The sequence below is a fragment of the Peromyscus californicus genome, unplaced genomic scaffold (genome assembly GCF_007827085.1).
Source record: "Peromyscus californicus insignis strain IS unplaced genomic scaffold, ASM782708v3 Scaffold_9__1_contigs__length_137607984, whole genome shotgun sequence".
Classification (NCBI taxonomy): Eukaryota; Metazoa; Chordata; class Mammalia; order Rodentia; family Cricetidae; genus Peromyscus; species Peromyscus californicus.
In genome coordinates, this window is record NW_026294617.1 from 61,666,450 (window position 1) to 61,690,352 (window position 23,903).

General features: G+C 41.0%; 1 protein-coding gene across 3 annotated transcripts in view; it reads right to left on the bottom strand.

Moving 5' to 3' along the window:
• The window catches only part of Gucy1a1 (guanylate cyclase 1 soluble subunit alpha 1), a 55,813-nt gene extending 32,773 nt beyond the window's left edge, over nt 1–23,040 (bottom strand). Inside the window, exon 1 of one of the 3 annotated variants that reach the window (XM_052731401.1) lies at nt 22,669–23,040. The gene's annotated coding sequence lies outside the window, so the exon portion shown is untranslated. Of the gene's footprint in view, nt 1–22,230; nt 22,506–22,668 lie in introns of those variants that run through there. The other 2 variants (XM_052731399.1, XM_052731400.1) reach the window with 2 other exon arrangements.
• Nucleotides 23,041–23,903: the final 863 nt, after the last annotated feature.

Sequence of the window (23,903 nt, forward strand, 5' to 3'; positions counted from 1 at the left end):
CATCTTAAATTAACCCATTTCTATTAATCTATACCTTGCCATGTGGCTCATGGCTTGCCAGTATCTTACATCATACTTCTTATCACAGTGGCTGGCAGCGTCTCTCTCCCTCAGCCTTTCTGTTTCCAGAATTCTCCTCTCTCTTTGTCCCACCTATACTTCCTGCCTGGCTACTGGCCAATCAGCACTTTATTTATTAACCAATCAGAGCAACACATTCACAGCATAGAGAACACCCCACAGCATCCACATGAAGAGCAAGCATCAGCCATGTCCAATGTTGATTACCACATGTAAGGCTTAGATGTGCCTGTGACTACAGCAGTATACCTGTTTAACATTGGAGCACAAAGTTGAGAGTTTTAAGACAAGCTGAAGGGAGAGGGGCTCAAAGAGTCAAACTTCAATATCAGGATAGGACACAGTTTGCATACGTCAATACAAATTGTACCTTTTTTTAAGTAAAAGGAAGGACAACAGTGAATATTTAGGTAGACGGAAAGGATAGAAGTGTTTCAACCTTCAAAACTAGGGAAATAACCCAGGTTTGCCTTAGACAGTGAGCCATTCTTCACTCAGCAGCAGGTAATGCTTAGAGAATTTCCTCTGTGATCAAAGCAAGACAAGTAGAAAAATTACGGAACATGTTCAAGTTTCCCCAGCACTGTTTTTTTTTTGTTGTTTGTTTGTTTTGTTTTTTTAAGGTGATACACTTCAGACTTCTTAGTTGGATCATTTCTCCCAGAGCGACCACTGTCTCTTGTCTACACATTTCCTGAAAGGTCAGGGCTATGGCTGAGTTCACCTTTGCTGACCACATTTATTTCCTGGGCTACAACTTTCTGGCTTTGTTGGTGATGATGATTTATTTATTTGTTTATTTTTGTTTTAACATCCCAATCAAACTCTCCCTTCTCTCCCCTCTTCCCAGTTTCTTCCCCCACCTTCCCCACTACCCCAATCTACCCCCATCCACTCTTCCTCCACTGTTTCTCTTCAGATACAAGTGGACCTCCCATGGATATCAGCCAGCCATCAAGCTGCAGAGAGACTAGGCATCTCCTCTCCTATTAAGGCTGGATGAGGCAATTCGGTAGGAAGGGTCCCAAGAGCAGGCAACAGAGTCAGAGACAGCCCCTGCTCTCACTGTTACTCAGCAACTAATGGACACAGATGCAGAGACCTACAGCCAAACATTAGGCTGAGCTTCAGGAGTCCTGCAGAAGATGGAGAGGAAGGATTGTAGGACCCAGTGGTGTCAAGGGCACCACAAGAAAATCTACAGAACTGACTAACATGGGCTCATAGGGGCTCATAGAGACTGAACTAAGAAGGGAGCCTATGTGGGACTGACCTAGAACCTCTGCATATATGTTATAGTTGTGTAACATGGTCTTTGTGTGAGACTCCTTTCAGGCTTTTGTTTCCAAGATGTGATTGAAACTTCCTTGTTAAGTCAGTCAATGATGCTTGCAGGACAAGATTCTCTTGCCCTTTAAAAAATTTGAATTCTTCATTTATTTGTTTTTCCTTTACATAATTTTGACGCACACCATCTTTAAAATTACTAGATTTCCTTCTACCTCGTTTATTCTGTTCCACAAGTATGGCTGTGTCGCTAAGCAGTCTTCAAGACCCAGTGGCCCAGTGATAGCCAAAGGCACTCTTTGTTCTCACAGAGCATATGCTTTGTAGATACTGACATCTGGGACATCAGTTCCCAGAGACAATGCTCAGTGCTATAAGAATGCAAATAAAGACCCAGCTTCGCCCATGAGCAGCTTAAAGCTCAGCCACGTGAAAATAGTGTCAGGAAAAAATAGCATGCTTGAATATTAAGATATCATGTTTAAGGGCCTGAAGTAATCCCAGACTGGCTCAAGTGGGGTGTTTAAAAAAGAGAAGATGAAAGATTACATGAACATAGGTCACCAATCAGCAGGCTTCTGTAACTAGGTAAAACAAGCAAAAATTCCACAGTACAGGAAGCAGCTGGACAGAAAGTCCGAAGTGTGAATAACTGACTGCATTTCTAGAAGATTGGTGGAGATGCATAATGGAAACTGAGTTAGAGTTGCAAAGATAATAAGACTGAGATGGGCTGAAGGCAGACTCTGAGGATGAAAGTGTTAACGAACTCCACAAGTATTTGATGGAGAAAATCCACAGGACTTGGCCAAACACCACATTCTTGGGACTATACTGTAGCCATAGCCATAGAAAGTTCTCTGTCTTCAGTGCAGTCAATATGGAAAATAATGTGTCTTCATCGACCTTGGTTATTTGATTATAATGACATTCAGAATTAGGTTTCTAGTAATATATTACTCCATGTGATACCTTTTATGAGAGTTGGGGCACTTCAGTTAATCTGACAAACATCTTTCATATTTTTAAACATAAGATAATAATCCTGACACTTGTGAGCCTGAGCCAGGAGGAGCATGAATGAATGCTAGGCTGGGTTACACAATGCAATCTGATCATCGAAGAAAATAAAACAAAAATACATTTTTAACACTCTGAAAATCCAGCTTGTTTTTGTATAATGTTCAGATAGACATTATGCAGCTCTACAATGTGAATTGGCTCAGAAAGATCTGTGGGTAGAGGAGAGTTTCCGTGTGGAGTGGAGCTCACAGGAGGTCACCCCTGATTTTATTTCTCTTACCTGAAACTGACCAGATCCCCCATTTCAAAAGCATCTTGCACACAATTTTCCTTGTTTTTTTTCCCCCATCATCTTTATACTCACAAAACCATTTCATTTAATTTCTTCCCATCAGGGCATTTATTTAAACCTCTTTTCCTTGAAATCAAAGTCTATTGTTGCTGTTGGGTGGTTTGCACTGGAATTCAGTACTTGTCCTTTAACAAAGTTTGAGAATTACCTTTTAGAATTGTTACGGTATTTATTAGGGCTCAGGAATAAGGTGATGTTTCCTCCAAAGTATTTTCTTCCCAGAAATCTTGTATTTGTAGTGTGTGCTTTTGCAGTACTCAGGCAAGTTTTGCCAGATAGAATGCATGATGCTACGTCAGAGGTGCTTCCTCCCTGGTTCATTGTGCTCCACTCCTAGTGAGGAATGCTGGCACTTGACGGCAGCTGTGGGAGAGAGAGAGTCAGTTCTCTTCAGGGATGTTTCCCCAGAGAGGCTACTCATGCTCCAGTAGCTGCTCCTGCATCCATGCGCTGGAAGTGGACTCAGTGGACTAAAGCCAGAGTATATGAAGTTGGCAGTAACCGTAATGGTGGGGATAAAGGAGAACTTTGAGAACAGGGGTGGAAAAGAGTGGATTTCATCAAAATCTTATGCACGTATGAAATTCTTAAACAATAAAAAGTCTTTGCTCTCAAAAATGTGTGACTGAAATTTTCAAGTTAGGTATAAATCAGATTTATTTACGGGCACATATTCTGCTTTTGTTTATGATTTACATAATAAAATTTGATGGAACTTTCAAAATGAAAATCAAACCTTGATTATTAAACAGTTGAACTGACTGGTTTATTAAATAAAATCAAGGTTATTTACTGGTATATTGGATTTTGATATTTATACATCATGTAATATTGATCTATTTAGTTAATTGACGATTGCATGTCTGTCATCATAACATCAACATTTTCTCTTCTTTTAAATTTTCTTCAAGTAGGAAGACCTGGGAATAGACCCTCTATGTCCTTGGCATCATATACACAAACACGCATATACATATACACACATCCACATACATACACACACACACACATACACACACATGTATATGTTCCCCATCTATGACAGTAATATTTCATATGTTGAGGGGACAAGGGGATAAGTATATGGGTTTTAAGAACACTGACAATCAGCATAAGAGGGACTTCATGATTTGGAAATTTTGATTCAAATGTAAGTAAGACAACCTAATTATGCATTGAAGTATCAAAATTAATGTCACAGTTCAGGGCTTAAGTCATAGCAACAGATGTTCCTCTGCCTGCACAAACTCTTGGGCCAAGAGTCAAACTCTAAGTCAAATCTCACCTAAACATTCTCAATCTGGAAAATAAGGCTGCTGATACTAATTAGTGTCTAAGCATGTTGTGAGGATAAACAAGCAAGAAGTGTTAAGTGCTTATCTCTATGTTCAGTAGTGATGGTCATGCTTTGTTTAGCACAACTGCTAGTTGCTGGCAGCGTGGCCCTGGAGACTTCACACTGTTATCAACCCCAGTAACTAGAGAAACGGTGATGCAGTTCAATTGTTCATGAGCCCAGACTCACCAAGTTCACTCTGACCACTCTCCTCAACTTAATGTGGAAGCACTCCTCCTACGGACTCCCTAACCAGAGCCTGGGGCATCACAAGTGCTGGGCAAGTGCTCACTCACTAGTCTACACATGCTTGGTCCTCACTTAATTCTTTTGGGTTCTATACATGGCAAGCTTTTGGCATTAAATCCTTTATCTCAGTTGAATCAGAGGGTTGCACATAATTTTCCACATACCACACAATATTAAGACACTTTTGCTGCCTATAATTTCTTCAACCTTTTCCCAGATTGTTTCATATGATTTTTTCATCATCTTTCATACTTTCTAAATAAAGTAGCCTTAGTTGACTCTGAATTCTTCAGGTGTATTTTTTAAAATAACTTTATTCATTATTCTGTGTCTGTCACTTTACCAAAAATCAGATATGAGTTTAGCCTTCCTCTCACCAGCTGTGTAGATCAGAGTAAATTTATCCAAGGTAGACCAACCAGCACATTATTTTCTCACAGTAAGAGCCAGAGAAAAGGGAATTTGATGTGAGATTGTGTCTTCCAATAAAGTCAGAAGCTATGCCCATAAAGTCTCACCTATATAACTGCCCAAACATGAGCTGAAAAAAACAACAATAGACACACTGAAGCCAAGAGAAATCCCATGAGACTACACACTACACAAAGAACTACAAACAACTAAGAATGCTGAGAGAAAGGAAATAGTCTTCCTTAGTGAACTGGTTATCTAATAGCAAATGGTCAGCATAGAAAATATACATGTCAGCAATATTACACAGACTAAACAGATTGCATTTATGTATTTATGAATATATATGCATATATACGTGTGTGAGTGTGTGTGTGTGTGTGTGTGTGTGTGTTTGAAGCAGCAATAATTGGGGGGAAGTCATAAATTTGAAAGATAACAAGAAGGGATATATGGGAGGATTTGGAGGGAGAAAGGGAAAGGTAGGAATGATGTAACTATATTATAATATAAACAAAGGGGATGGTAGCTTAAATAATTATCAAATTGACACATTTCCCTTAGTTTCCTTAGCACTTAGTATGTGACAATTCAAACATACATGCACAATGGCACATGACTTATGAAAGCAAATTTAAAGGTTCACATACACCTTTTATTTCTCATTTACTGTTTTCTGTAGTTTTTAAGTTTTGTGAAACTAAAATCTTACCACAAACATAGATTTCTGAATTGCACTAAGGTTTGAGGTTGCCAAAGAAGTCAATGGTGCCCATGAAACACCCTATTTTCTCCCCCGTTTCATGGGTACATCGTCTAAGGAACAAACCATATGCTCCCTATGGTTCAGAAGTTTTTGGAAAGCTCTTCGAACAGTTTTCCTCTGTCACTGAACACTCAGTGAATATAACTAGCATTGGTAAATATATTAATCTTAAACTATCAACTCTAAATAATACACAGAACAAGACACCAGCAATAAAAATTATAAAATGTAAGTAAAATGAAGCTAGATCAGAGTGTACAAATTACATTACCTTTCAGAAATAGGGTTGGGCACAGATTGCTATAAATTCACTCACAATTCAGTCAAAATTCAGAGACTATTAAAAAATGATTTTTTTATATTCCTGAAAGACTAATGTGAATGATGCACACTCACACTAACTTCCTTAAAGGGCTATGACAAAGACGGAGTGGAAGAAGAAACAGATAGTTTGCAATGTACATAAGAAACATCACTTTCAGGCAGCAAGCAATGGGATAAGTAAAAAAAAATCTAGGAACATGCAGAATTTGAGCATCAGTGTGAAGGTAATTAGGTGTAGACACAAAGACTTTGGCAAAGGACCACAGAAGGACTGCCCAGCGAATGCAGGGATAAAGGAAGCTGTGGGAAAGAGGCAGGAAAGGATGGCTACTGGAGATAGTGTGAAATTAAAGGGAGCATGAGGAGGCAGCTAAGGAGATCTGAGGACCACAGTGGCTCTGGGGCTCTGTCTGAAGTGATAACAAGGGCATTTATAGGAAGGAGTGACAGAAGGAACTCAGGAGATCCAAATGGCTGTTGAACTGTACTTTTGTTTATGTGACTTTTGATTGTTAGCAGAATATTTAGGGAGAAATGTATTTGAATACAGGAGACTTTCTTTCAAGAATGATATATGGGAGACTTTAACCTGTGGCCCTCCCCCTAAAGGAAGCCAGTGAACATAGAACTTGAATTTAAGGTTCAAATGTGACATAAAGAGAAACAAAAATGGCTAAATTTAGGCTCTTGGACTGATCGTGTTTAAGGATTCAACAAAGATGTTATAATTAAGACATAGAAGTAGTGATAAGCAAAGTATGATGGGAACAAACACAAAAGGGGAGACACACTAAAAAAGAGATAGACGTGGCAAGAGAGCAAGAAGTTTGAAGGCATCGTTAGCATTTCAGATTGGAAAGAAATTCACGGAACTGAAACAAGGAAATTGAGTATTCATGGTGGAGCCGAGTAAAAGGAAATAGCTCAGTGGGGACAGAATGGAATGTGTTTGATTTGAGTGTGAAAAGAATGATATAAGATAAAGATCAACTACATCAGACAAATATACAGACGAAACAGTCCCCAAAACATTATAACTATATTGTCAATGGAAGCTTCTAGGTAATATAATAAGTAAGGTTTTCTTAATAAATAACATAGAAACAATTAGAAATCCACATGAGAAAAAGGATCTTTACTAATACTTTATACCAACAAAAATTAATTGTAATGCACCACACACTTAAATGTTAAAATCATGAAACTACTTGAAGGAAACATAGAAAAAGTACTTTGTGACCATGCACAGGGCAGAGACTCGAGGAGGAAAACTGTGAGATGCAAAGCAAGAGCTGGGTAAACTGGGCCTCATCAAAACTGAATACCAAAAGACACTACTGTTCTCTGAGAGATGGTGTTAAATTAGCTAATAGATAGACACACGCAGCCAGAGAGGACATCAGTAACACATCCATCAGCAAGAGTTGACTCTTGAATATACAAAGCCTTACAACTCAATAAGAAAACTGGCGATTCCCTTCAAAAATGGGCAAGGACTTGATTTACATTTTCCTTAGAAGAGCCATTAACAGCCAATAAATAACTTTCTAATGTAGCATATTGTAAATTAGGCAAAATCCATTAGGGTGCCTCTGTGTGTGTGTGTGTGTGTGTGTGTGTGTGTGTGTGTGTGTGTGTGTGTGTCTATTAATGGCAATCAAACTCAAGGCATCACAAATAGCCTACCATTGACTTATAACCTTTTTTTTTCTTTCTTTTTGAGTCTCACTAAGCTATTCATGCTGGTCTGGAACTCACTCAAAACCCAAAGCAGGCCTTGAGCTTGTGTCCTCCTGCCTCAGCTTCCTCTTCAGCTGTAATTATAGGTCTGTCCCACCAGTTCTAGATGAAGTTTGAAATATCAAAGGTTTTTACAATATGGAACAACTAAAATATCCATATGCTGCTGATGGCCAAATGGTACCATAATACTAATTTGATGTTTTCATAAAATTGTAAGTATTCTCTTCAACATAATGTATCTTTTCAAATTTTACATGTTTATTCAGGAGAAATATAAACATATATTTAAATATAGATTAATATGTAAATGTTCATACCAGCTTTACTTGTATTTTTGGATGAGGCGTCTCTCCATCCCCCCAGTTTTATTTGTAAGAACCAAAACCCGAAAGCACTTTTAATGTCCATCACTGCATAATGGACATAAATAAAATGTTGTATAAATAAAATGTTGTGCAGCCACACATGAATGGGAATAGCACTCAGAGGATGCACACATAACTAAATAGGCAGATTTCAAAGTCATTATTGTGAGTAGATGAGACCATGCATATGAGAGGACAAACTGTAAAGTTATTTTTATATAAAACACGGAAGCTAAAACAAACCTAAAAAACCATAAGGCAGAATGCTAGCTGCCTGGAGACAAAGGGGATGGGAGAGATGGATTGAGAAGCGACTCAAGGAAATTTTCAAGGTGTTAAAGGGCTCTGTTGCCTTATTTCAGCCATTGCTTCACAAGTATATCTGGCCATATGTGCAGTTCCTTGCATACTATTTTTGCATTATCAAGCTACTTACAACAATAACAAATCCCAGAACTTAAGAAATCTGTGTCCCACTGATCATAGGGAAGAAGGCTGCTGTCCTCACGCAACCTCCTACACCCATCAAGGCAGCAGAAAAAAGCCAGCGTGTGAGGGGGCTCTGCAGACTCTAACTTCTCATGCCGGATACTTGCAGCTGCCTGGTCAAAAATATTTTCCTGACCATGCTCTGATCCTAAATGTCTTCTGTACTGACATTTTCTCTGAATACAGGGAAGCTTTCCAGAAGCTATGACATGTGATGGCATCATCATTCTAATGGAATTTATGACTGTCTTAAATTTTCTAAATTAGGTCTAGTATATGCATTGAAGATTGGTACAGTTCACCTTCGAAGGATGTACATATGACCAAATAGACAGATTTCAGAATTGTGAGTGAGTAGGGCCATGCACATGAGACGACAAATTTTTAAGTTCTTTTTATATAAAACATGGAAAGTAAAACATTATTTCTATTCTTCTTAGCTGTGTTTTTACATTTTTTAATTTCTTAATACTCAATTAATGCTTATTAATATTCATGAATTAACATGAGTATTTTGTAATTCTAGATTTCTCTTCTACTTACAGAAGGCAACTACACAGTATTGTTTAGGGGAATATTCAAATCACCTTAACAAGTCTTTCCTTAAAATATTATATTCATGTTTAATATTTATTTGGATTTAAAGGAAATCTCTTCATGCATTTCTTATAATGAAGGTTGCACTTTTGACTTCGAAAGAAGAGAATGGAAATGCCCTCACCCCACAGCTCTCGTAGCTCCATCTGCTATGACTGATGGCTTCAGAACACTTAAAATTCCTCATGAGACAGCAATGGCAAAGTCAACCCAGCTCTTTGGTACTGGGTGATGAATTGTGCTGGCATGTGCAATGTCTGTAACTTTCAGGACATCTAGAGTTTCTAATGGACCAGCATGCAACATGACAGTGATGGGTGACAGCATGCAAGTGGGATGGTTCAGAAAACATGGCGGTTGAGGGTGCTGAGATCTTTAGAGCCCACACTGCACAACAGCTTTTAGAAAATTGGCCGGGCGGTGGTGGCGCACGCCTTTAATCCCAGCACTCGGGAGGCAGAGCCAGGCGGATCTCTGTGAGTTCGAGGCCAGCCTGGTCTCCAAAGCGAGTTCCAGGAAAGGCGCAAAGCTACACAGAGAAACCCTGTCTCGGAAAAAAAAAAAAAAAAAAAAAAAAAAAAAAAAAAGAAAATTGTAATATCTTCATCTGGGTGTCATGCCAGAAACAGCTACAACGTATGACACTGCACACTAAAATACTCTTTTCAAATATGTATACATGGTTTATTTTTCATATATTGCCAAGAACCTTCATTTGTTCAGGGATAAAAAATATTTTTTATTTCAAATAGTCATATAACATGATTGTGGATTTTTTTTACCAAATTTATAGTTGCTGTTTAGAAATTATATTCTTTAAGTGTATATGTCACTAATCTTGTAGATGACACTAACAAGTCCCCTAGGTGCCACAGTCACTCAGAGTCTGTGACTGCATCGTCTTCACACATGATGACTCTTTCCATTTTAAAGATGTTGCTCCCTCAATGGTCTAGACTCCATCATGTCTTCCTTTCTTCAGGACCTTTCTTTGGTAACATCTCTACCTATTCTTCCCTTAGAATTTTCCATCAATTCATTCATTCATGCATTCTTTCGTTATTACCCATTTGTTCATTTATTCATAGATCCAAACAGTATTTCTCAGCTATTGTTACATTTTTGAAAATGGCGTTTTAAAAATTAAGAACAAGACCCAACTCCATACCCTTAAAGCAAAGACTGCATGCAGAAACCAAGGCCACACAAGGTCATTTCAAGGTGAACTGAATGTGTCACAGCAGGTTGTGACGGTGACTTCAGAAGCTTGCAGCAAAACCTGTGTGTCACATTGGTGACCTCTTTCTGAACACATACATAAGCAGAACTTTGTAGAACAAATAGGAAACAGTGGAGTAGAGAAATCCAGAAAGGATTTTCCAGGATAAAATGTAAGTGGGCCAAGTACGAAGATGTAGGAAGAGAGAAGAATGTGATAATAAGCCACAGCTGAGGCAGTTGGCTGATTGCCCTGAAGTACGGGGAAGAACAAGGCAAAGCCGCAGTGACAGCAGTGTGACAGTTATGTCACCAGCCTGGACTTCTAAGCAGGTGGGCTTGAACCCCCCTTTAAGATGGTTCGCAGTGCACGACATGTAATAAAAATCGTTGAGATTTGTATTCACGGAACCAAGTGTCATGTATCAAGGCGGGTTAATGCAACTATAACCACACTAAAAAATGCATTGTGTAAAACTAGACTGGCAACCAACAGCGAGTAATCTTCACTGTGAAATGAATCACCATTGGTGATACAGTAGAAGCAGCTAAACCGGTTTATTCTGGTTTGATTTGGATAATCATAGCTTCAAACTGCTGGTGAGGAAAAATGTCCCAACCATCCCTAATAATGAAGACAACTGATCGGCAACAAAGTGAAGCTATTTTCTTCTGATCATCTTCCTACTGTGTGTGCATCATATTGTTGTCCACTACACCCCATCTAGGCCTGTCTTTCTTTCTTTCATTTTTATTAATAAGAAAGTTTTTATTCATTTTACATACTAATCACAGATCCCCTTCTTCCCTTCTTCCATCCCTCCAGCCTCCCCCTGCAACCCGCCCCCCCCCATTCCCTCTTGTAAGAAGGTGAGGCCTCCCATGGGGAGTCAGCAGAGCCTTGTACATTCAGTTGAGGCAGATCCAAGGCCCTCCCCTTGCCTCAAGACTCTTCAAGGTGTCCCCTCCATAGGTAGTGGCCTCCAAAAAGCCAGCTCATGTGCCAGGGATGGATCCTGATCCTACTGCCCCTTAAGCAGATCAAGCTACACAACTGTCTCACTTATGCAGAGGGCTTTGTCCAGTCCCGTAGAGGCTCCATAGGTGTTGGTCTAAGTTTCATGAGTGCCCACTAGTTTTGGTTTGGCTGTCTCTGTAGGTTTCCCCATCATGATCTTGATGCCCCTTGCTCATATAATTCCTCTTCCCTCTCTCCGACTGCACTCCTGTAGCTCGGCCTGGCGTTTCTCTGCATCTGCTCCCATCAGTTACTAGAGAAAGGCTTTATGATGGCAGTTAGGGTATTCACCTATCTGATTACTGGCGTAAGCCAGTTCATGGCCTGTCTTTCTTATCTATGCCACACATACTGGGTCTTTCTTTCTTTCCTTTTTTTCTTTCCTTAACTTTCCTCTAACTTTAATAGTCTTTGCCCACATGCCATGCTCTTGATTGAAGGCAGTAAGCAATTTAATAAAAGGCACTTTTGATCTTAGGGAAGCAAAGTTATACTGAATAAAAGCTTTTTTGTTGAAGCCTAGAGGCACAATGGAAAAGACCACATCAACCCAAAGGAACTTAAGGATTATGGCAGGACCAGGGGGACAGAAACTTGGGTGAAGGCTAGGCCAGGAATACCCCTATATATGTATGGTCTTGCTCTTGGCTATGCCAACAAGTGAGCCAGAGATACTAAGAGGTTTAAGTGGAAATGAACTCATAGCCCATGGGGAAGGAGGAAAGAGGAAAAGAAGAAACAGGGGCTTCAGTTAGGATGATTTGCTTTCCAAGTAAGTGACAAACTCCATCAGGAAATACCAGGACTCCCTTCCAAGCACTGCAGAATGTTTAGCATAAGGCAGCACAGCATAAGAACTATTCTGAATCCATTCACCAGAAAAAGACTCAGAAATAGATGTTGGGCTTCATACAATCATTTCTAAGGGCACAAGTGGAAGAAGGGGTGCTGCCTATAACTAGCGACTGAAAAGTTTTTAAAACATTTGAAGATGTAGAATTTTATCCAAATTTTCACCCCAAATTCTGTCCTATGCCAATCACAATTACAAACATATACAACCACTCCAGTGTAAATATACCTTGTTTTAAGTCAGCTAGAGTGAAATGTCCTAGCCCTTAGGAAGCTGAGACATGAGAATGGCGAGTTCAAGCCAGCTTGGGTTACAGGGTGAATTGGAGGCTAGCCTGGTCAACTTAGGGATGCACTGTCTCAAATGAGAACAGAACAAAAATAACATCATGCAAATCTTGACATCTCTGGTGTTGATCATTTTATTATGCCTCTCCAAACCTCCTTCCATGTCACAGATGCAACCTTCTAAATAATTCACACATGCCAATGCTGTCATGAACCTTCATGATAACAAATGCACAGCTTAATAGATTACCTCTGGGAATGAAATATTGAAATTATTTTTTCAGTGATTTATTAACTCAACACTACAATCCCCTTGGTAGATATGGACACATTCCAAGAGATTTCTCAGATGCTAGAAAACACAAATAGTATCAAACCCAATTTGTACATGCTATGTTATTTTTACTATGTACACATACATATCTATAATAACCTTCAATTTCAAAATTAAACACACCAAGAGATAGGAAACAATATATTAATATCTATAATAATACATTGTCATAAAAGTTATAGAAAACTTAGGGATTATTTATTTCTGGAATCATCTATTTAATATTTCCATATCACAGTTAGCTGCAGGTAACTGAAAGCACAGAAATCAAAACCATACATAAGAAGACTAGTGGAACATACATGAATCACATTTTGTTCAATTGCTTATAAGAAAGCATATCTGAATTTGCAGTGTGACTTTGGGCAAACGAGACTATGCAGCTAACTCTGTGTGTGTGTGTGTGTGTGTGTGTGTGTGTGTGTGTGTGTGTGTGTGTGTGACTATGCAGCTAACTCTGTGTGTGTGTGTGTGTGTGTGTGACTATGCAGCTAACTCTGTGTGTGTGTGTGTGTGTGTGTGTGTGACTATGCAGCTAACTCTGTGTGTGTGTGTGTGTGTGTGTGACTATGCAGCTAACTCTGTGTGTGTGTGTGTGTGTGTGTGTGTGTGTGTGTGTGTGTGTGTGTGTTTAGACTAGGAAAATAAACATACTTAACAAAAATATGTAGAATTCAAGTAATGCTGTTTTTAGTATTCTTAAGACACACAACATCATGAAAACTTGAATGCTTGCATCCCCACTGCTATGTCATAAGTCAGCCCCAGTGTGATGGTATTTTGACTTGGAGATCTTTGGAATCCCTCATGAACAGAAGCCACCCAGTCTATGACCATCCCTTACAATACTGTGAGTGGACTAATACAGAATTTAAGGATACCAAATAATTTTATGGTTAGGTCCCCGAATAAATTTTGAACTCTGAATGACTAAAATTGATTTGTGAATGCCTAGTTAAAACTGATGCATCTACCTTTCACCCATTCCCCAACTTTAACAAGCATAACAAGCTCCACATTGCCTAATGAAGCAAAGATTCCACATAACATTCTAGTTATGACCTAATCCCTTCTTTTCTTGCACGCCTTACACAAATGGACTCTTAGATAATCTCATTTCTCCAAGCAACACCCCACCATGGCACACCGACTTAATGTGTATTTATGAGTTGTTCAGCATTTCTCCTGGACGTCTGTGAACAGACTGGGTATTTAGACTAAAACCCCTCCCCCCACATACACACAAAACCCTAATGGGGAAAAGATGATCCCAAATACAATTATAATGTAGTGTGAGAATGTACAGGGAAAATATGGGGTGCTGGTCAAATGGGTAACAAGACACTCAATTCAGCACTAGAAGAACAGGAGAGCTGAATCTGCAGTTTGAAGAGTAAATCAGTGTGGGCCTCCCAATATAGGAACAAGAAGAAAAGTAAACACCAGGGCAAAGTAAGCACTTATGTTATCCCCTAAGGAAGAGGCCACACCGGACAGTGGTACACAACTGTAGCTATTCTAAAGATGAGGCAGGAGCCGGGGCTAGGCCAGGCAGAGTAATCTTCACTGTGAAAATAAAAACAAAAACAAAAACAGAATTGTGATTTGCAAAATGCCCATGCTGTGCCCCATGTCCAACACTTTGATCACACCCACTTGCCTGCTCCCTGATGTGACTCTTGCCTTGTCCTCTGCCTGGCACACTCTCCCTACTACTCTAAACCCTGTGGGTCCCACGGGACCCAGTACGCTGGCCTTGTCCTGGACTGTTCCTGGAACTCATTCCTGAGTTTTTCCACTGCAGAACTGTCTCCTTTTCAGTTCTTTAGAACCTATTAAAACTGCCACATGCACATCAAGCTGCTCGTTAAGGGCTGCCATGTATAATTTGGAGACTATTTCTTGCTTTTGCTAGCTGCCATGTGCAGACTTTAAATTCCTTCCAATCAAGGACTGTGTCATCAACTTGGTTGTGTCTCCTCAGTGACAAGTATAATCTGTAATAAACTTTATTGAGAGGAGAACAAAAGAGCGGCTGGTCCTCCGAGAAGGGCACCATAAATTACAAAGCATGAAACAAAACCGAAGCTTTTAAAGCTTACAAGAACAAAAATGTCTTTTGATTCGTGTTACTGATGGCTAGATAAAGCAGTAATGATGGCATTTTCATTAGATGTAGGAAAAGTGTTCTGCCTTTAAGGAGACAAAGAAGGTCAACTGGTACTACATCCTCAGACAGTCTGTATGACTCTAGACTCAGTGTCACTGCTGTTCCTTGCCAAAAAAGAAAAAAAAAAAAAAACCTCAGTAATATTGAGACAGAAAGTAGAATAAGAAATATATGGTCCAGGTTATACCACACTATAAAACCTTCTAAGTGAGTTCAAGTCTGGTGAAAGGAAGAAATTACACTACAGAGTACCAAAAGGATTAGTAAGATAATGGAATTGTCCAAACAATTTTTAAAAATACAATGATGGTTTTGGTTTTGGTCGTGCAGCTGTGATCACAACACTCAGGAGGCTGAGGCAGGGGGATCATGTGTTCTAGGTCACACTGAGCTATATCCGAAGATCATGTCTCAATACAGAAAAGTGAAAGGAGGGCAAGGAAAGAGGGAAGAAGGGAGGAGGAGAGAAGAGAGGGAGGAAGAAAAGCAGAAGGAAACAAACATCAAGCAATGTGTTAACAGGGAACAAGAAATTCGGCCAGTGCCTCCATTTTCAAAATAGAGAGTGTGTTCCACTAACTCTAACCCCCAAAAGCTTGACATTAATACCAGGCCCAAATCCAAAACGAATCTTTAAAGGATACTGTTTAAGTACTGGACATGTAATGTGTTGTTAACAGGTCATTATAAATGAGCCCAGTGTGACTGCTTTTGGTTTTTGATAAAGTAACTTATTATCAGTTCTGCAGAAAGTAGAAACAGATTCCAGTCAGGGATCTGACCAGGTCTGTCTGTCCCAGTAAATGCCAAGAAAAGAAAAGCATGAGCCTAAATAACCTGCAGGACAGCCTTGTAAGAGGATCAACTCAATGATGACCCTGAAACAGAAAGAAAGGTTCTGGGACCATGTTAAGGGTCCTTCCAGCTCATCATTCTGCAGTTACTTGGATAAACTGCATACTGATAAAATCTGTTAGTGCCTCTATGGTGAGAAATGTTTGATTTGTATTATCAAATTGGAATAAAAAATTCTGACCTTCTGGAACAATAAGGTGAAAACAAAGGTTACACATAATTGTAGTAAGTGTATTTTGTAATTCCTAAATTAAGCCAGGTGTGCTAGCACTCACCTCTAATACAAGCCCTGAGTGTTCAGAAGCAGGAAGATTGCAAGTTCAAGGGCAACTTGGAATACATCGTGAGTCCAAATCAGTCAGCCAAATATGAAATTGAGGGAAATTAAGGTATTTGTAGGAAAATATGCAAAAGAGATGTGGGATTCAGCACTGTAGTAAGAATGCAAAATTAAAAAAAAAAGAGAGAAAGAACAAAGGAAAGAAATGAGGAAGGAAGAACGGAAAGGAAAGAGAAGTGGAGAGAGAGATACACTGACTTACAATGCAACATCCAGTGGTGACGACCCAGTGTGTCTGACAGCGTTATGACCGTCTTCACACATGTGTCTACCCAGCTGTGAGGACTACAATCTATGAAGAACCAGCTTATGCAAAAGAGAAAATTCTCAATAGCGAAGAGTCTCTCTCCTCTACCAATATGAATGAATAAAAACCATTGATTATCTCAGAAATTACAAGAGCTGTTATATGCAAAACGTTTTTTTAATCAAAGGGCAAAAGTAAATAAATATTAAAATAGTGTGTCATTTGATACAAGAAAGGGGTCTTTATGTTCAGAACTGGTATACCAAAAAAAGACCAGCTCACAGTAGCCTTACAAAAATTTGTCAAAAGTGATCTCAGTCCTTCTAACTGAAATTAGCAAATATAATCAATCATCTGCTGAGAATAAAGACTGAGGGTGGTCTGCATAGACTACGAAAACTGATAAAATTCTAGAGCATTTGCTACAGATAATTGGTACATAATAAATCAAGAAGAAAAAATAACTTCACAGCCCTGTCAACATAAAAAGGCAATGATGCCCATTAAGTATCCATTGATCTAAAGGTAGAGCAGGTCAATTGGTGGTCAAGCAAATGAGGTAGTTGAGTTACTCTTCTAGTTGAGTCCACCTCAAGGAAGACTTTAAAACAGACGATGTAGTGGGTAGCCATTCCAGCTTTGATCTGGAAGTTCCAACCCCCATTGAGACTTCAGCAACTGTCACGCCTACAAGGCGGGGCCAAGGGAGGCGCTTGGGGACCCCAGATCTGGATCGGCAGCGCTCTCTCCGTTCCGGGACCCTGGATAGTGGAGGTGGACCAAGCAGAGCTCCAGAGAACACCGCTGGACTGTGATACACCTTCCCCAGACCCCGCGACCTACCTATCCCTTAATTTGTAAGTTACGCCATTAAATAAATCTCCTTTTAACTACGTGGAGTGGCCTTAATAATTACACAATAAGACATTCCTGACAGAGTCTGTTGGGTCTTTGGGAAAATATTTGGGAGTTGAGCAGAGTTGAAATTGGACTCTAAAATAGGTTGGTAAAAATAGGAAACTGTTAGAAAAGGATCAAAAAGGAGAGAGAGAGAGAGAGACATCAAGTAGTTGTAAGTTAGTAAAGTATTTGGAAGGACAGATAAATGTGCTAAAAAAAAAAAAGACCATGGGTCTCCAAGATTTTTTAGTTGAGGCTTAAAGTGATGAAAATCACAGGAGAGGATGTACTTGATGTACTTGATGGTTCTTTACATAGCGGAGCAGGTTAAGGTCAAAGCTAAAAATAGACCAATCACATTAGTAGATATTGAAGGAAGCCCAGACCACAGAGGAAGCCTGGAATGTGGTGTGCAAAGCCTCTGTTGGTCTGGGTTGTAAAGAAGGGGAAATGCTCAGAAGGTCAGTGCGTGCTGACAATGGAGATGGGTAAGAAGTATGCCAGCTGAAAGTGCAATTGGTGACAGCAATGCCACATCAGTTGCTTCTGAACAGGCTGAAGAGCCTATATAAAAGGCACAGAAGGACGTCAGCGTGGCCATGCTTCTAACAATCCACAGGAGTGCTCCCCAAACAAGCACTGTGCTTTGCGTGGTGTTCGTGAATAGTATAACCTATGGCATCACACACAAAATGCCTCAACTCAGTACCAGCAAGGTGTAGCTCACTAGACACCTATTGTGAAGCCTGCAAGGCTTTGCAAATCCAACGGCAGAGAACTGAGCTTGGCCAGAGATGCAGACACTGAAACAGACACTCTCAGTGTCATGTGGCAGAATGGAAAGGGATACAAACTACGGTGGCCAGGAGGGTTCATGTGGGAGTTTACCTAGCTTCCTATCAGCCACCCTCTCCTGGTTGACTTCTTGCTAATCCTTACTACGTGGGAGTAGTTGGTACATGAGTTAGCTCTGGCTTCCATTTTATATAAAGAAAGGTTTGCTTTAAGAAAAGATTAATACCAACTGGCAAGCATGCTGGGCAAGGAAATATAGTAACCACGGGCACCAACAGTCGTATTTCTGGGGCAAAAACATCAGGCCCCAGAGCCTCTGCAGTTTTAATAAAAAGTATCTCTCATTGTATGATGAGGGCACACCTGGCCCCAAGCTCTTTTTACACCCCCCCCCCCAACAATTGTATTTGTTTTTTGTAAGCACTCTGGGCTAGAGGAAGTGGATGCCTACTGACCTAGATATACAAAATAGGTAAAGTATTTCAAAAGTATTCTGGAGAAAGATAAAAGAAAAAGGGAGCTCGTGGGATGACTCAATGGGTAAAGTCTCTTGACACAACAACTGAGGTGTTTGTCCTCCTGGACACACACAGTAGGACAGCAGGCATCTGAAAGCTATCCTCTGACCTGCACGTTATGCCATGGCACGTGCATACACACACGTCTCTACACACACCCACAAAATAAATAAGTGAAATCAGAAATTGTAAAGAAAATAAGTAATCAGGTACAATACAGGGTGGACAAGAAAGTATTCTGGCTTCCAGTAAGTCAACTGATTCAAAGGCACTGAATCACCAAAAGCACTCCAGATTATTGAACGCTCATGTGCCAGGGTAAGATGGTGACGGCTAAGGAAACCACTGGCCCGAGGGTAGACCTAGATGGCCTGGAAAGGACAATTGTCATCATTATGGGTGTTACTGAAAGAGACATTTCCTTCTACAAATGTGCAGAAATGTAATGAATAGGATGTCCAGGGAAAGTCTTTCGGGTAAATAGTTCTAATCAAGTAGCATAAAAATAGTTCCATAAAAATGGAATATCCTCTCAAAGCAAAGAAAGCAAACAACTTCCTTGTGAACCTGACTTCGAAAGCAATTCTACTACACCACTTGCTGCAATTTTTTTCCCCATCAATAACAGATTTGGGCTTGTTTGATCGACATATTACTCTGCCTTTCCAGTTCCTCTCACTTCACGAGACTCATTCCTAAAGTTAATTTGGTGTTTGTTTTTTAAAGATTCACTAGAGACATGGGGAACCTATCATGCCATCCTAAAGCAACTTTTAAACAAAATCAATATTCTCCCCTCCCCTATATACACACTCACTAGCAAATAAGAGAATTCATGTTTCTTTCACTGTTTCTGACACAATCCAATGTTACATGGTTTTCAAACATGTTTGAACCAGAAAGGGAAAAAAGCATGCTCCAGGTGAGGCACAGAATCATGTTACATGGTTTTAATTGTTCAGTGAAGGAGTTTTTTCTTTTAAGTCTGAAGATATCTATGACAAATTATTGTAATTTTAATACTCTAAGTATTCTACTGATACATTACTCATAACAGCATAATCTTAGTGTCATTACTTAAGCTTGTTATGAAGTCTACAAATTAAAGCAACTTTCCAGAACGTCTTGAAACAGGATTATCTAATAAGCCATAGTTATGAGACACCAGCACTAAATATTATGAATTCTTTCCTCTTGCTGGATATAAATCATAGCTTCACATTTCTTTCCTCATTCCCAAACGGCAGAAGATAATCACGTATTATACCTGAACATGTATAATGGGGGTCTGTCCGGGGCTGTTGACATGCTGTGCCTCATGGAACATGATACCAAGCAAAACTACATGATATTTCAGTTTGATTTCAATAAGAGAAAAGTATTTGATTTTCTGTAATAAGCTGAAAAGATCCAACCGTGCAAGTAGAAACAAAACCCACCCATCCATGCATCACAGACTTCTACTAAGTAAACTTCACAGAACTCATCTTAGCAAGTGATACCGATAATGATGTATTTGAGTCTATTTTATATGGACCTTTCTTCTTTCGTTAGTGTATTTTGTTTAGGATACAAGGATTTGATTGTGACACTTTCACGTATGTGAATTGCTCTGTTCTGCATTGTGTTGATTTGCTCCCCTGCCTTCCCCACCCTGCTTGTCTTCCTTTTCCCCATGTGTTTTCACATTTTATAGACCCAGTTGCCCTTCTTTGTCCTTATCCCCCCTCTCTTTGGCTCACTTACTCCCTTCTCATAGTTTTTCATATGCAGAGAGCTTCATATATAAATAAATACACACATACATACATACATATAATTCTAGTTTTTATATACTAGAGAAAATGTCTTTTGTCTGTTTTATTTCTTTATGAATGATGTTCAGTTCCACCCATTTCCCTGCAAATGTCGAGATTTTATTCCTCTGTATAGAGGAATAAATGTGTATGTATCCATCATTGATATTTCCACATTGTCTTTATCCATTCACTTGTTGCTGGGCACTAGACTGGTTCCATATCTTGGCTACTGTGTCTACTAAATCTCTCTGAGCAGCTGTCTCTGTGGTGTACTGACACAAAATCTTTCCTGTATATACCTGAAGGAGTGTATATAGCTCAATCGTGAGGCTATTTCTATTTTTAAATATTTTGAGGAACCTCCATCCTGATTTCCATAGTAGCTTCCCAAGTTTACATTTCCCCAGGTAGTGTATACAGATTCCTTCCCCCCGTCCCCCCGCCCCCACCTCACCAGTACTTGAACTGTTTAATTATTGCAGCACTGTTCTGAAATCTGCTGGTCTGTGTCTGCACACTTTATGTACAGAGGCTAGGATTTGGACCAGAAAATGTTCGACTTAACGCCGGTCCTCATTTTCCTATTGGGTCGCAAATTTCTCTGTACAACTGAGGAGTTCATTCTATCTCCCTAAAAATGCAACAACTCAAATACTTCGTTATAACTTCTGAGACCACGAGACCCCTAAAATAGATCATATACCCGACCATTTGATAACTGAACAAAAGCAACATACTGTTGTTGCTTCAGAACTCTAGACAGTTTCATGGTGTCATCTTCTATCTCTTTTGATCACCACAGCTCTTGACAATAAAGTACCCGATGTGATCTTTTCTGAAGAAAAAAACAGTATTGCCAGTTTAGAAAAAAAGCAGCAGATTGTGCTTACATTAGGATGAACTGAGACACAAAACTGCTTATCTTTAAGTGCCTCAACAAGCATGCAACAGGAAGGTGAACGCTGCTCCTACCAAGAATCACTGTTGGAGAGCTGATCCTAAGAAACCACTATGAAAACGTAAATGGAGGCAATCTATATTCCTTTAAACCCAGCCAGGTTTCAATATGTTGGAAGCCAAGATACATCCAGCCACTTAAGTGAGCTGGACAACTCTCCGGCTTACTTCAGAAGATGTAAACTGTTTATCAAATTTAAAACGAAGGGACGACTATGTGAACCCCAGAGGGGGAAAAAAAAAAGGTTCAGGAAACCAGTACCCTAGAATCACGTGAACACACTTAGAGGCAGCCCAACACACACAGAAGTCACTTAAAGGCAACTCTTAGGACCCAGGACAGGCTGTCCACTCAGCTAGGCCCAGGAGACTGTTGTGACGCCTGGATATTGCCTTCCAATGGGTTACAGTCATTATAACAAGAGAAAGGCTGCTAATGAGCAGTCAGTCTCTCGCACCCTGCATGCAGGCACGCTTTGCTGAGGCCCCAGCAGCCTCTGGAAGTTTGCAGTTTGCATTCTCTAGGGATTTGAGCTGCTTTCCCTCCCTGGAGGAGGAAAGCCCAGATGAGGCCACAAGCTGGAGGCTGTAGGTCCTAGCGTCTGTCCCTGTCTTGCTACTGGTTGAGGGAGGCCACACAGCTTCTCAGGACTGGCAGCTCGGCGTGGGAGACAGTCGCCCACGCCTTGCACGGCCCCACTGAGGGCCCCCAGCGCCCAGCCAGAGCTGCTCCAGTGGACCACCATCACGCCCTGGGAGTCCCTTCCTCGCTTCTCCCCAGCGTGGGAACCGTGATCTTGCTTCCCAGGGCTGGGCAGGACTCCGGGAGGGCGTGGGAAAGGATTCGGCCAAGGCTCAGCACAGGGCCGCCTGCCCTGTGAGCCCCCGGGCCCGCGAGGACACCGCGATCACTTACTCAGTGGCTTCCAGACCTGGGGACCGAGGTTCGTGACCTCCCGCAGCTGCAGAGCACACCCGCACACACAACCGCACTGGATCGTAGATGGAGGGCGGCGGCGCTGGCGGTGGACAGAGAGGTGACGCTGGAGTCACACCTGTCGGTCTGGTCTCCGCTCGGGTTCACCATGGGCACTCACCGCCACGCCGAACACAGCAAGTGCCTTCTGTCCACCTACCGTAAGGGCGCGGCGGGACGCACGGAACACCCCCAGCGCCCGTTGCCCACGTTACTCGAAACAGTTACTTCTCGCTTTTGTTTCTCCCTGTCACGACCCAAAGGATTCTCCTGTGTCCCTTCCCTACAGCACAGGACTTCTTTCCACATCTTGGTGCCATGCCCCTTCCCCTTCTCCAGCCCAAAACACTAGAAAAGCGAGTCACAGCGCAAACTCACCATGGTGCGGTCATGCGAGGTCAGGGCCACCGGGGCACCGGGCTGCAGGTGTCCTAGCTCGGCTGAGTCCCCAGGCTGTGCACTGCTGTGCTGTCTTGGGGTCTGGCTGGCAGACACTGGAGGAAGACTGCCTGGAAGGCTGCGGGTGTGAGAAACCCGCTGCTGCTCCGAGTCCCTCCCACTCCTCCCAGGCTCAGCTGGAGAACTGAGTCCTGCTCCCCGCCCAATCGCCAGCCTCCAAACCACTAAAGCCAGACACACACATCAGGGTAGGCTACAAGGAAGAGAAAACAAAGGAGAGACTCTAGGAAAAGTTGGCACATTAAAAACAAAATGAAAACATCTTGTCTACTGCATGCTGGTACAGAACCACTGTAGTTTCCGTAATTCGAAACTCCAACTCTTTTGTGGGAAAGTTTCTCTCTCTTTGGTTGGCTTTGGTGGACAGGTTTTCGGGTTTGAGGCCGATCTACTCCTTGTGAAGATAATTTTGTGGTCACGGAAATGTAATTTCTTTTGACTAAGGTCTTGCCTCTATTTGGTTCACTACACAGTTCTAATTTCTATTAATACACATATATGTACAAAGCTGTTCTTGTATTTTTTTAAAATCATTCACACGCGCGCATGCGCGCGCGCACACACACACACACACACACACACACACACACACACACACACACACATCCCCCACCCCCCCATACACACACTATCCAATTACTCCTGGTGTCTTCTCAATCCTTCAACTCCAAGAAGTCTAAGACAAATAGGTCCTGAGTGTCTCTTGACATTTCTGCTTCCTGACTCATCATCTACTTTGGTCCCACTGAGGCTCTCCGTTTTGGTTTTGCCTACTACATAGTAAACATCAGTAAGAATCGGCATAAAGAAAGGATGAAAGTGGGAAGAAACAGAATTAGACAGAAATGCCAACACAGCTACAGGAACCAGGGAAATTTTAGCCTTAAGATCCAGCTGACCCCGGATGGATAGATGGTTAAGAGCACTGGCTGCTCTTCCAGAGGACCTACGTTCAATCCCAACACCCACATGACAGCTCACTACTGTCTGTAACTCAATTTGCAGGGGATCTGGCATCCTCACATAGACAGACATGCAGGCAAAACACCAATGCATGTAAAATAAAGATAAATAAATTGTTTTTTTTTCCCAAAAGATCCAGCTAACCCTCATAGCTCCTTTGCTGGTTGATGGTTCAGGCTTTATTGTTCTCT